Source organism: Triticum urartu, chromosome 2A (genome assembly GCF_056163025.1).
Source record: "Triticum urartu cultivar PI428250 chromosome 2A, HENAU_Tu73, whole genome shotgun sequence".
In the NCBI taxonomy this organism is placed as follows: domain Eukaryota; kingdom Viridiplantae; phylum Streptophyta; class Magnoliopsida; order Poales; family Poaceae; genus Triticum; species Triticum urartu.
The window spans coordinates 144023741-144037362 of record NC_141874.1 but is presented as its reverse complement, the minus strand read 5'-3'; the positions used below and the strand labels follow the sequence as shown (position 1 = coordinate 144037362).

Below are 13622 nucleotides of genomic sequence, written 5' to 3'. Positions count from 1 at the left end.
TGCGTGCGTGCGTGTGTGGGGGGGGGGGGGGGGGGGGGGGGGGTGCGCGCGTGCGCGCGCGCGTGCGTGCGTGCGTGTGTGTGTTAACCTGACATGTATTGTAATTTTTCTAATTCCCAAAAAAAATGTATTGTATGTTTTCAACAACAAAAAGATAAAAAGGGAATTGCTGGCTAGGTGGTGAAAGAAATCAAAGTTACTGCAAAGGAATTTGCTTCTGTTACTTTTGTGCATGAAGGGATGTCTTTCCAATTTGAAAGTGCACAATTTAGCTAAACATACTTTACATTTAGCTGAGGGTTGCCACATGTAGCTTATAAACCCTCATGATCCTTTAACCATTCCTTTAAACTATAAATTGTGAATAAAGTAAAGCATGTTTACCCTTAAATATATTATTATTTGTAAACAAAATACAGAGACGCAGACACTTTGCATGCATATACTTACTCACCCATATAAACCCGTGGATGCACGTCCTATCCGTATTAGCACCTCAAGATACTTGAGCGGGCGGGTCTTATAATTGACAAAGTCACCATAGACACCTTGCTATTGACGAAAACGTCATCTCCCATTGAAAGAATACTAGCGGTTGGGGCACCACCTGGTGGCACCTCCTAAGGCGGGCTTGTGCACACTTATGTTGTCTTAGCACATTCAGCAGCCATATTTCATCCTCAATCTCAGATCAAATACATTAATATGAGTGTATGCTATAGCATTAGGATCTCTTGATATCTTGGATGTAGCCATATAAAATATTCATTACAACCATTCCTTGATGGATCAATACGAAAAACTGTGAATAAGCTTACAGTAGAATCAATTTCAATGTGTGTCGCCATCTACAAAACAGAGAGATGGAAAAGGGAAAGAGAGCTGCCATTAGATGGAAACCTATATAAGAAAGAGAGGGAGGAAGAGGAGTGGGAGCAACAAAGCTGAGTATACTCGGCTGCTGCTCGCGGTAGACTGAAGGGGGGGGGGGGGTTGAAGACCTAGGAGCGCGCCAGCTGTTGCTTCCTAGATCGAGCTGCTACTGCTTCCTTCCGTCGCCCTCATTCATCTCTACATCGCCTCCATCCACACCAACTAATAAGACATTTTAAGAAAAGAAATGTACATCAAGTAAGCAAACCTTCCAGCAAAAACATCATACAGGAGACATGATGATTACTATATCAAGGAGATATCTTATCTGGAAAATTAAGCAACAAGAAGATCACACTTGAATTGTTATAATTACTTAGGAATATAGATTCTTACTTTTCTTTTAGAGGCCCAATATCCTTAATCAATTTGAGCAAATTTTGCTTAAACAAATATCTAAGAGTAAGCTCTGGTTGATGTACTTTACAGAAGTTCAGTCTAGCGAAAGCACGGAAGCAACGCAAAGGTCTGAAGCTTTTAGCATTCTAAACGCTTGAAGGGTACCTGACCTAAACGGTGAGACCGTCGAACTGGACTACAGATTTCAGCAACCACATAGTCCCAAGTAAACACGACAATTCAACCGCTTAGTACAGTACATCTCCCATCACCTGGTTTATGTGCAATATGAAATAACCAAGAGATTGAAATGGTACCTATAACACGTGGTTTGCAACATAGATGCCAAAATCAAACAGCAAGAACCAGAATATATCATTGACTTCGCAAGCTCCAACCTGGGCACCAAATCTCTGTATCATTCCAATGTTATTGGATGTCCCCGAAGGGACACCTGGGCACCAAATCTGATAACATGCGCAAAGAAAAGAAAAATCACTTGCAGAACAATTCTCACTACTGCAGTATGCTTACGTCTTAGGGGTAAGAAAGAATATGGCGGCTCACCTGAGCACCATATTCCGCAGCGGAGCAGGCCACGGCAGGTGGCGGCGATTACCACGACTGTTAGGCATGTGGCGGAGACGGATCTGGGTATCTGACTAACAACCTACATCTACAAGTACTTCGTCCGTCCGGAAATACTTGTCGGAGAAATGGATGTATCTAGACGTATTTTAGTTCTAGATATATCTATTTTCATCCATTTCTCCGACAAGTATTTCCGGAAGGAGGGAGTATTTAAATTGCAAGCTTTTCAAGTGTATAGCCCGACATCACAAGCAATGTCAAATTCAGGAATAACTGACCCACCTGGGTTCTATGATAATGGATTTGTCACGCCTGTAGTTCAGGGCGAGTCGCCTGAACTTGCAGCGGACAGCGAGTGCACGAATGGTGCAGCTACAGGTCAAGTTGGGCCGTAGCCCGAGAGCCCTCTGGGCCAAGCCCATGTAATGCGAGTGAGCCCGTGTGGGGTGCGTGTGTGTGTAAACTACTTAAGCCAGTCGTTGCCGCTGTGAGGGCTCATTTTAATAAGAAAGTGAATTGAACCTCTCCCCTCTGCTGTCTCCTCTCACCTACCCTCTTCTTCCTCATCCTGATCTCCTTTCCTGATCTACCTTAGCCGGGCATTATAGTTGGTAATCAGAGCCAGTTTTTCTCCCCACCTTCACGCTGCTGCCGCCACACACCCTCCCGCCCAGATCGAAAAAATTCCACCGGGTCAGGTGCGATTCACCCTGGTGACTTCGTGCAATATCCTGCCTGGGGTTCGATCCGTTTTGGAGCGAGACGACGGCGCCGTCCACCAAACCCTCGATCCAGACCCGGCACGTTCTTGCAGCGATGACAGAGACCACCGATAAACTCCAGAACCTGCTTGAGTCCGTCATACGCCGGCTCGATGCGAGCCAGACCACCGCCGACGAGCGTTTCCAGGCCCAACTCGCCTTCAATGAGCAAGTGTCTCATGAGCTCAAAAATTTGTCCAAGCAAATTGACCTTACCCAGGTGGATGTGGATGAGGCTCGCAAGTCAACACCGGTCGCCGATCCGGCCGCGGCGGCCGCCGCAAGCGTGCTCTCCGCCTCTGGGGTCACGGCGACTATGGGCTCCTCCAACCATGTTCCACCCCCGCCACCAGCCACCAATCCGCCCCAAGCGCCACTCCCTCTGCCGGTTCGCCCGACGTCGCCACCGCTGCTCTACACCGAGGGCGCGGCCCAGCTTCCCTTCGCCCGTCTGGTCAACCACGGCCCGCCTCTGCTTCCCCCGCATACGCCAACAACGCCAGAACACTGCCGCACCAGCGAGTACATCTTCAAACCTCCCAAGGATGATTTTCCGTGGTGTGATGGTGATGCACCGCGAATTTGGCTGGAACGCTGCACTTCCTACTTTGACCTGTACCAAGTGCCGCAACACACCTGGGTCACTACAGCCTCGCTGTACATGGAGGGGCTTGCAGCAATGTGGCTGCAGGCATTTCGTCAGACACATCCCGGGCTTACTTGGCCAACCTTCCGAGCTGCAGTTGAGGAAGAATTTGGGTATGAGGAGTTTGAGGTCCAAATGCATCGTTTCGTGCAGTTGCGGCAGACTGGGACAGTGCAAGAGTATCGCCAACAGTTCGAGACATCCATGTACCATCTAATGGCACTCGACCCATCGCTGAGCTCCAAATTTTTTGTCTCGCAATTTCTGCTTGGGTTGAAGGACTAACTCCGGTTGGGCGTCAGGCTGCAGTCACCGAACATCATTACTCGCGCAGCGGTGTTCGCCCGGATTCAAGAAGAGAAACTGGAGAAACAAAGAGTACCGCGCCACCGCACAGCCCCAGGGAGCTGACCACCACCAGCCTTGCCAGCTCCCATCCCAGTTCGCGCCATTCCCCCACCACGACCCGGTGGTGATGACTACGGCCGCGAGCGGCAGCTGCGCGATTTCAGGCGCGCCAATGGCCTCTGTTTCCATTGCGGCGACAAATATAGCCGGGAACATCAGTGCAAGCGCACAGGCCAGGTGCTCATGATCGAGGTCAGCAACTACGAGGAAATCCTCTCAGACGACACGGTGCACGCCCTTCAGTCGCTCGATACCCCAGCCGCCCAGGAGCCAGAATGCTACACACTCTCCCAGCATGCCCTATCTTATGAAGAGGCCCCATCCATAATGCGTCTGCGCGCCCAAGTTGGCGATCAAGTCATGCTCTTACTGGTGGACTCGGGGAGCACCCACAGTTTTGTCAGTCAGTCGTTTGCTACTCGCCTGTCTATTTCCACGGAGCCACCGCCGCCCGTATCAGTGTGCGTGGCCAACGGCCAGCGTTTGCGCTGCGACTCCATGGCGAGGCAACTATCTTGGCAAGTTCCTGGACACTTTTTCCACACTGATTTGCGCGTGCTGGAGCTCAGTGCATATGATGGGGTTTTAGGCATGGATTGGCTATCGGCGCATAGCCCCATGACCTGCCATTGGCTTGAGAAAACAATCTCTTTTCAGACTGCAGGGAAATGGGTGCACTTGCGGGGAATCAAATCTTCCAATCTCCCTTGCATATCTGAACTGGATGCTTACGAGCTGCATCGGATGGAAGTTGTCAACGATATTTGGACAGCGGCGCTTGTCACCGTAACTTCAGTGGAAAAAGAAGAAGCTGCAACACCAGTACCACCACAAATTCAGAAAGTGCTAAATGAATTTGAGGACGTGTTTGTGGAGCCGACGGCCCTTTCCCCACACCGGCAGTACGATCACAACCTCAACCTTGAGCCTGGAGCAGCTCCCATTAACACAAGACCTTACCGGTACTCCCCTGCACAGAAAGATGAGATTGAACTGCAAGTGCGCGACATGCTCGATGCCGGCGTTATTGTGCATAGCATGAGCCCCTATGCCGCGCCGGTCCTGCTAGTGAAGAAGAAGGACGGCAGCTGCCGGTTTTGCATCGATTTTCGTCGCCTGAACAAAGTCACGGTGAAGAACAAATTTCCTTTACCCGTCGTGGACGAGCTCCTCGACGAGCTCGCGGGCGCCGCATACTTCTCCAAGATTGAGCTTCGCTCCGGCTATCACCAAATTCGCATGCACGAAGAAGACGAGGAAAAAACTGCATTCAAGACCCATCACGAGCATTTTCACTTCCGTGTCATGCTGTTTGGGCTCTGCAACGCGCCTGCCACCTTTCAATGCCTCATGAACTCCATTTTCTCCAAGTACATCCATAAATTTGTGATCATCTTTCTCGACGGCATCCTTGTCTTTAGTGTTGACCTGCAGGAACATGAAGAACATTTGCGACTAGTGCTCTGAACACTGCGCCAACATGAGCTATACGCCAAGGCCTCCAAGTGCACTTTTGCTCAGCCAAGCATCGAGTACTTGGGCCACATCATCTCCAAGGAGGGAGTTGCCACGGATGCGAGCAGAAGCATCGAGTACTTGGGCCACATCATCTCCAAGGAGGGAGTTGCCACGGATGCGAGCAGTACCACTGGCCCGTGCCCAGCAATGCCACCGAACTGCGCGGGTTCCTCAGGCTCACCGGCTATTACCGCAAGTTCGTCGCCAACTATGGGATTCTCGCCAAGCCACTCACCCAGCTCTTGACCAAGAAAGGGTTCCGTTGGGACGACCGCACTCAAGCCGCGTTCGAGCTTCTCAAGCAAGCAATGGTGCAAACACCGGTCCTCGCTCTACCCAACTTTGAGCGCCCGTTCGCCATTGAGACGGACGCGCGTGACACCGGTGTGGGCGCAGTGCTCGTCCAAGAGGGCCATCCCGTGGCATACATGAGCAAGGCGTTCGGTGTCAAGAATGAGAAGCTATCTACCTATGAGAAGGAATTTCTCGCGGTGATGATGGCTGTCCACAAGTGGCGACCATACCTGCAGCGGGGACCATTTGAGATCATCACAGATCACAAGAGCTTATGCACACTCGGAGAGCAACAGTTGGACACGGAGCTGCAACGCAAGCCCATGTCCAAGTTGGTGGGCCTATAATTCACCTTCAAGTACAAGAAAGGGGCGAACAACGGAGCAGCGGACACGCTCTCTCGTGTCGGGCACCGGCACGCTCTTGACGCGCTCTCTGTGTGTCAACCCCAGTGGCTTCAAGAGGTGGCCAACTCCTACGAGACGGATGCCACCACTCAAGAGCTCCTGCAACAATTGGCGGTCCACAGCCCGGACGATCAAGGCCGCACGCTCCGGCAGGGCAACATTCGGCAAGGTGATCGGCTTTGGATTGGCGCCAATACTGCCCTCCAAACCAAGCTCATCGCTGCCCTCCATGACAGTGCTCTGGGAGGGCACTCCGGCATCACTGCGACCTACCAGCGAGTGCGGAAGCTGTTCGCATGGCCTGGGCTCAAGCGCGCCGTCGAGGACTTCGTGCATGAGTGCCTCGCCTGCCAGCAAGCCAAGCATGAACACCGCCACCCCGTTGGGAAGCTTCAGCCTCTCCCTGTTCCATCGGAACCGTGGCACGACTTGATGATGGATTTCGTCGAGGGGCTCCCCAACTCCGAGGGCCACGACTCGATCATGGTGGTGGTGGATCGCCTCACCAAATTTGCACATTTTGTGCCACTCCGGTATCCCTTCACCTCAGCGTAGGTAGCTCGCGCATTCTGGGATTCCATCATCAAGCTTCATGGGGTGCCACACTCCATCGTCTCCGACCGCGACAAGATCTTCACAAGTGCGATGTGGCGGGAACTCCTTGCCGCAGCCGGCACCAAGCTCCTCTACTCCACCGCCTACCACCCACGAACGGACGGACAAAGCGAGCGCGTCAATCAATGCCTCGAGATGTATCTACGATGTGCTGTCCAAGATCGTCCAAAGCAATGGCAGAAGTGGCTACCTGCTGCAAAATTTTGGTACAACTCCACTCATCACAGCTCTCTCATGTGTTCTCCATTCAAGGCACTCTACGGCCACGAGCCAAATCTGGGAGGATTGCCGGTTTTCCTTGACAATATCTCATCAGACACGGCCACCAGCGACTTCGACTCGGCAGCACATACAGAAATGTTGCAGGGCCACCTCACCCGAGCACAAGACCGCTTCAAGAAACAAGCAGACAAGCAGCGCACGGAGTGCGCCTTCACCATCGGTGACCAAGTCCTCCTCAAGCTCCAACCTTATGTGCAGGTATCCGTCGCCAGCCGCCCCTGTCGGAAGCTTGCTTACAAGTACTTCGGCCCGTTCACCATCCTGGAGCATTTCGGTGCCGTGGCGTACCGCTTGGAGCTGCCGCCGGATAGCCGCGTCCATCCAGTCTTCCATGTCTCCCAGTTGAAGCCCTTCATCCCCAACTACTCGCCTGTCTACTCCGAGTTGCCCAAGATCCCGGACTTGACGACAACACCTGTAGTCCTGGTGGCCATCCAAGAAAGACGCATGGTCAAGAAAGGTTCGACCGCGCTCAGCCAAGTCCGAGTTCAGTGGTCTTCACTTCCTGCGGACGCCACCACCTGGAAAGACTACAACGTCTTGCGCTCGCGCTTTTCATCAGCCAACATCTAGGAAGACGTTGCATCTCAAGGAGGGGCGCCTGTCACGCCTGTAGTTCAAGGCGAGTCGCCTGAACCTGCAGCGGACAGCGAGTGCACGAATGGTGCAGCTACAGGTCAAGTTGGGCCGTAGCCCGAGAGCCCTCTGGGCCAAGCCCATGTAATGCGAGTGAGCCCGTGTGAGGCGCGCGTGTGTGTAAACTACTTAAGCCAGTCGTTGCCACTGTGAGGGCTCATGGAAATAAGAAAGTGAATTGAACCTCTCCCCTCTGCTGTCTCCTCTCACCTACCCTCTTCTTCCTCATCCTGACCCCCTTTCCTAATCTACCTTAGCCGGGCATTACAGGATTCTCCACAACAAGATCAGGAACACCGTCTTCATTCTTGGCGAACAGTAGCACATATCTTTATTTTTGTCAGTAGACATATCTAGCTTATTCAATTGAATCATTAAATCTGCTGACTATGAAAGCTCGTGGAGAAGATACATTGCTCAACACAGTAGGACAAGTTCATATGTACCAGCTGTACTTCAGATTTAACATACATTGGCGTCGCAAAGAGAACTCAGTATCCCTACTCGAAAGTCTCATTCCTTTGATCTCCCAGCAGAATTATTTTGAGCTAATATCATCATTGTGGTTTACCTGATTTGGCAAAGTATCAAAATGATTATAACTGAATGTATTCACTAAAGATGTCGATTTTTTTTGAACAAGTAGCATGAAAACCTAATCACCAATATTACAAGGATGTCCATTGGAACAATGTGAATTGATTTGGAGCCTTTGGATAACTAACATCAGACTATGTAGGCATGTTTGAAGACAAAATAAAAAGGTTTACCACCATTTTTCATCAGAAAAAGGAAGAACTAAATATGCAAATAAGTAATCAGAACATACCATGTTGCATGTCCTTGCAAGCCAGTTCCTCCATGTTTCTCCAATAGAAGGTTAACGACACCTACTTGTACAGTCACCCGTTCTGCAACCTATGCATAGTATAGCATATTAAACTCACTTGTATTTGAAATTTTGTAAGGGTATATTGCTTCAATAAATTTCGATGTAATGAAACAGTTGTATAATTATAAAAATTACTATTACTAAAATAAAAGGTGCAGACAAAGCAGAAACACAAACCCAAGAAAGATTGAATTTAGCTATGCTGAAAACATGTACTATCTTGATGAATTTAAAGTATAATCACCATTTCAATAGAGGCAGCTCTGACTGACGGCCTTGAGATAATTTTTTCCAATATGTACGTAAATTAATGAACAACAAGTGCAATGAAGACAACCTTATCAACATATCCATATCCAGTGCTTGTAGTTGGTGTGACCATGCGAGCGACGGCGGCAGCCTTGCCCGAGTAATGGGTCCGCAAACAGTTGTAACTATTCACAGCCAGATATGAAATGGTTATGAATTCGGAACTTCAAGGCTACAAGCCTACAACCTACGGAGAGCTAGCTATTCAAGCACCAAAGAAAAACATTAGAGAAGATCAAAGGAGTGGACCTGATATATTTTTTTAATGCGTCCTCCAGATATTACCAATGCTGGGTGGCGTCGTCTTCCCCTCCAAGACTCTAAAATTCTTTAGGTAGTCCTCAAGAACCTGCAAAGGAATAAACTATGTGCGTCATCCAGATATACCCAAATGATCTCAGCATGCCATCAATATGTAACATCAACTTAAAAGTCTTAGGCCACAGGATTAAATACACTCACGGTCAGAACAATACAAAATGGTTGCCATAAAAAAAGCCAAATATTTCAGAACTTTCATGCTCACTTGTCCAGTCCTTCAAGAGCAGTAAGAGCAACTCAACATTAGGCACATATAAGTACCATTTCAGTCTATTTCACAATTTAACTCACATGAAATGTTAATCACAAACCAAACACCAGCACATCATATCACCTCAGAACCATATTAGTAACCCAGTTAGCACCACTGGACTAAATCATCAACATGACATACAAGATGCGGGTGAGCATTTTATGTGCTAACATAGATAAACCTAAACCTTCTGGAGGAGAATGGCGAATTGATCAAAGGATCTCGGTGTCGCTGCAGAGCACAAAAGTAGGAACTCTGCACTCTTGGAGATTACCCAATGATCTCTTTCTTGCCAGATCTAGCACCATCCAGCCCATCCTCCTTTAGCATTCGAAGCAATCCCATCACCCGAAACTGCCGTAGAAGAGCAGCCTATTTCTAACTACAGTGCTATGTGTACAATTGTTTTCTCATGCATAAAGAACAAGCCCACAAAAACTATAATATCAGTCAATGGGTTGTGTTTGGAGAACCATAATGATCAGATCTAGAAAAACATTTTCACACTGGTATTTGGAGACAACGTGTGCAACAGACGTAGCCGGATGTTGAGAACGAAGATCTAATACCAAACAACATACCTCACAGGTCGGCCACCGCGGCAGGCTCCCGCTCGAGGTGGTCCATGGCTACGGCCAGGAGCCCGCTGCAACCGAGGCTGAGCTCATCGGCATCGGTGGGGATGACGTGGTCAAGCGGCACTGAGCGTGCCACCTTCCCCGTGTCCGCCTCCTTTCCCAACGACCTCGCCCAGCCATCGAACCAAACCGTGCCGCCACAATCGAGCCATGTCGTGACGCCATCCACGAGACTGATGTACTCATGCCAGAAGTGATGTGATCAGCTATCCAGGTAATGCAAGAGGTTTCACCATTTCAAAAATGCATCACTTCAGGAGAAGTTCATCAATCATTTTGCCGCAGTACAAGGGAGCAATGGTTGCTCAGTTGACCTAATTCAGATTCTGTCCAGCTGCCCTAATCAGATAAAATCTCCTATGGTGATAGTTCCATAGAGATCATTTTTACGCTGCCGGTTTGCTTTACCCTAAAATGGAAATAACTTCTCATTAGTAAGATTACAAAATCATTTCTTAGGAAATAGTCTAAATCTAGGAAACTGGTGAAAAATTATAGATCGACATAATATGGTTTGGGTGTCTTGTAATTACGGCCATACCAAAATACATATATCAATTATCATCCGTGTGTTAGAATCACTATAGTGACACAAAACATTAGTAACACAGAGATACACGGACATCATCATGTATACAGTAGCAAAACAATTGACCAGTTTGAAATACAAAGCCTCGTCAAAATTTACCTATGAATCTGCGGTGTTCTCTACTGTATCAGTACAAGGAAATCCTGCATTTAGAAGAAGATATATGACCTCATATTTCAGGTAGGTACCAATTCAACAACTGACTTTGTAGCTAAAAAAATGAAATAGGAGTCAGTGACCAACAAGAAGTAACTCGTGTTTCTATGAAACTACCAAGAAACTGCAAAACAACCTCATCGACCCTCTCAACCGGCCAAAGACAGCTTCTTTCTCCCACCCGATGTCTCATCTCCCTGTAGCGTCAGGCACAAGCCTGTGACACACAAGGGTATGGCCTGCTTGACAGGAGGAGTGCCGCCACCGCCATTAGGGCTTCGCAACGTGAAGTGAGGCCATGTTTGAGAGAGAGTATCAAAGGAAACAAATAGATTGATCTCCTACCTGATACATACTTGATATCTGAATCCGTAATGTAGTTATGGATATAAGACATGCTACGGTGATTGTATAGGTATGCCTAGTTTACATCTTTACTCTTCAAGGCATTTAACTAAACAAAAAAAACTGGAGTTGTGTGTACCTGATTTCCAGATTCAACACCTACTTCATCCACCAAAAGTAATTTTTTTGGGGTAATACCAGCAATGCAATTTGCCTGCTACAACGAAACAACAAAATCACTATAACAAAATGCATTAGCAATCTTCCATGTGTATGTGTGGCTGGTGATCTGAGTGAAGAAATAGAGAAAAAAATCACACTGAAATAGTCAGACTTGACATGTCAACTGCAGACAACTTGAATTATCAGATGTTATGGCACCGGGGTAAATTTTCCTTAATAGGAAAATGGCACTGGATAGCACCAAACTTTACTTTACACATGTATCAATGTCATAAGCAGCACAACTAAAACAATCAAGTAATGACACTGCAAATTTGTCTGCTACAAATGCATATCACATCCAACTATATAGAGCTATACGCACAGATCCCATTAGGATTGTACATGGATTAGAAATTGAAACCCTATGGGTAAGGAGTGTCAGGAGGGGGTCAACTGAAACCCCACAGGTATCAATTCCACTTGGTAAATCAAACCCCAAGATAAGAACATGGCCGTAAGTTCTAAAGTTTGTGATAACATAAGAGCTAAGCACCCATTGATAGTACCCCCCTAATCAGGTGTCATGGCCCCTTCACTAATTAATAGCATGTCATGAGAAGCAAGTCGAGTTGGTGAACAACAGAAATTGATTGAGGACAGTAGTAATGATAAAACCATTAGCAGCGGCAGGGCATCAATAGCAAGCAGCAGCAATCAACAATAGGAATGACCGGCAGTACAGGGAGTAGGGAGGGAGTACCTTGCTGCATTTAGCTACCTTTCCGCCTGACGGAAGAAGAGCAGCAGTAACAACGACCTGTAGAGACGCTGGTCATGGCGAACACGGTGGTGGAGCGGGGCCATGGGGAGCTGCAACGACGACCAAGGCCAGGTGCTCCAGGCGGCAGCCAGGGGGGCGGGGCTGCGGGGAGGAGGCAAAGATGACCTAGGACAAGCGCTCGGGGCGACAGCGAGTGCACCTGCGGCTCGTCTTCCTTCCATCCCGTGACGCAAACTCCGATCCACCGCTCCGGCCTCAACTCCTCCGCTGAATCGCCCCAGTTGCGTCCTCTCCTCCTCTTTGAGGAAGATGGGAGAAACGAGGTAAGAGAGGGGAGAGGGGGTGGCGTGCCCGCCTAGGATCCTGGGAGAGGGAAGGGGAGATGGGACTGCAGCGGTCGGCGAACCAGTGGCACCTCCGACGGCGGCAGCCCTAGCCGCCTGGAAAGAGCGAGGGAGAGGGGAACTTTCGTGGGATGAGAGGCAAGCGCTCTTTTCTCTATCTTTCTTAATTCCACGCGTTTTCACTGCGACAGTAAAATCTTTGACGTGGCATAGGCTAGCGTCCGACCCTTCCGCGACTCTTAAAGGGCTTAATATTCCACTTTGACGAGACACCAAAGTGTAAAACCTAAAATTTGATCCCTCGTGGGCTGGAGGCATAGTTTAAAAAACAGACTGGGGCGGTGATTGGACCGGGGAAACAGGAACCGACGACCTCGACGGTTCTGTAAGCTCCAAAGACCGTCGTGCAATCAGACCAATGAAAAGCGAATGAACTGGCGGGTCTTCTGGAAAACTAGGGAATAAACCGACGACTGAACCAGAAAAACGATTTAAACGAACTTTCGAGAAGTGGGAGCCAAACTCAGGTTGGCTGTGTAGTAGACCAATGCAAAGCTTAGCCTAGCAACCACCTTAGATGGGTACATTTGCTGCCAAGTGTGAGGAAATGTTTCTACTTGACCATTTTTCAGTCATATATTACCATATATTATTACTTAATGTATTATTTATGGTATAAAACCAGTGAATGCATCGATGAAATATGGTTCAATCACATGTTTGATTTTTTTAAGCTATGGCTGGAGATACCATTGTCCTCCTAACCATCCAACCAAAAGTCGATTCTTACCTGACGCGACCGTTGTTGCCAATCATAATCAATGCAAAGTATAGATCCTTCAATCAAGAAGAGAGGGAGAGAGAAAAATAATGCAAGTACCGTCGCACGAAAGTTGGTACACTAATCGGTGCTCCGGGAATCCGGGACAAATATGTACAGGAGCAAGAGTGCAGGAGGGAGCCCTGGCGATGAAGACAAGAGGATACGTACGCTCACCTATGAGCATTGCAAAGCTCGGATAGTGTGCGTCCATGGACGTACGCTTCTTCCCCCTCTGGTACATTGTAGAAATGTCACGGATTCGATGTCTATTCTCTATGGTGCCTATTCGGTGTTGGCACTTGTATCTGGACGCCATACTTGAGGGCATACCCGCCACTTGAGCTTCTTTCCCCATGTGATACCTCGAGATGTCGCTTTCTATTTGGCTTCTTAGGCGGGCTCGGACTGTCGCTTTCTGTTCGGCAACTTAGGCGGGTGGACTTCCAGCACCTCAAGGACAAATTTGTGACCAAGCTTGTGCCATGGGAGGGTATGCATATCACCTCCATCGGGTGTGGGCCGCTCGTGAAGTCGGTTCTCACCTCCTAGCCATCCACCACCTCACTCCGATCATTA

General features: G+C 48.6%; 1 long non-coding RNA gene and 1 pseudogene across 6 annotated transcripts; one reads left to right on the top strand and one right to left on the bottom strand.

Annotated features, from left to right (window-relative positions):
• Positions 1-539: 539 nt before the first annotated feature.
• LOC147984304 (uncharacterized) lies at positions 540-12399 on the bottom strand. Of its 6 annotated transcripts, none has more exons than XR_015615929.1 (9): positions 11859-12398; positions 10532-11147; positions 9787-10252; positions 8881-8980; positions 8660-8756; positions 8260-8348; positions 7902-8001; positions 1590-1739; positions 544-1095 (listed from the first exon to the last, which is right to left on the bottom strand). It is a non-coding gene; the product is annotated as an uncharacterized LOC147984304 (long non-coding RNA). The 6 variants fall into 6 exon arrangements; XR_015615931.1 differs by lacking the exon at positions 1590-1739 and having other exon boundaries at positions 638-848; positions 1002-1095; XR_015615932.1 differs by lacking the exon at positions 7902-8001 and having other exon boundaries at positions 540-1095; positions 11859-12399.
• On the top strand, positions 2644-5453 carry LOC147984305 (uncharacterized; annotated as a pseudogene).
• Positions 12400-13622: the final 1223 nt, after the last annotated feature.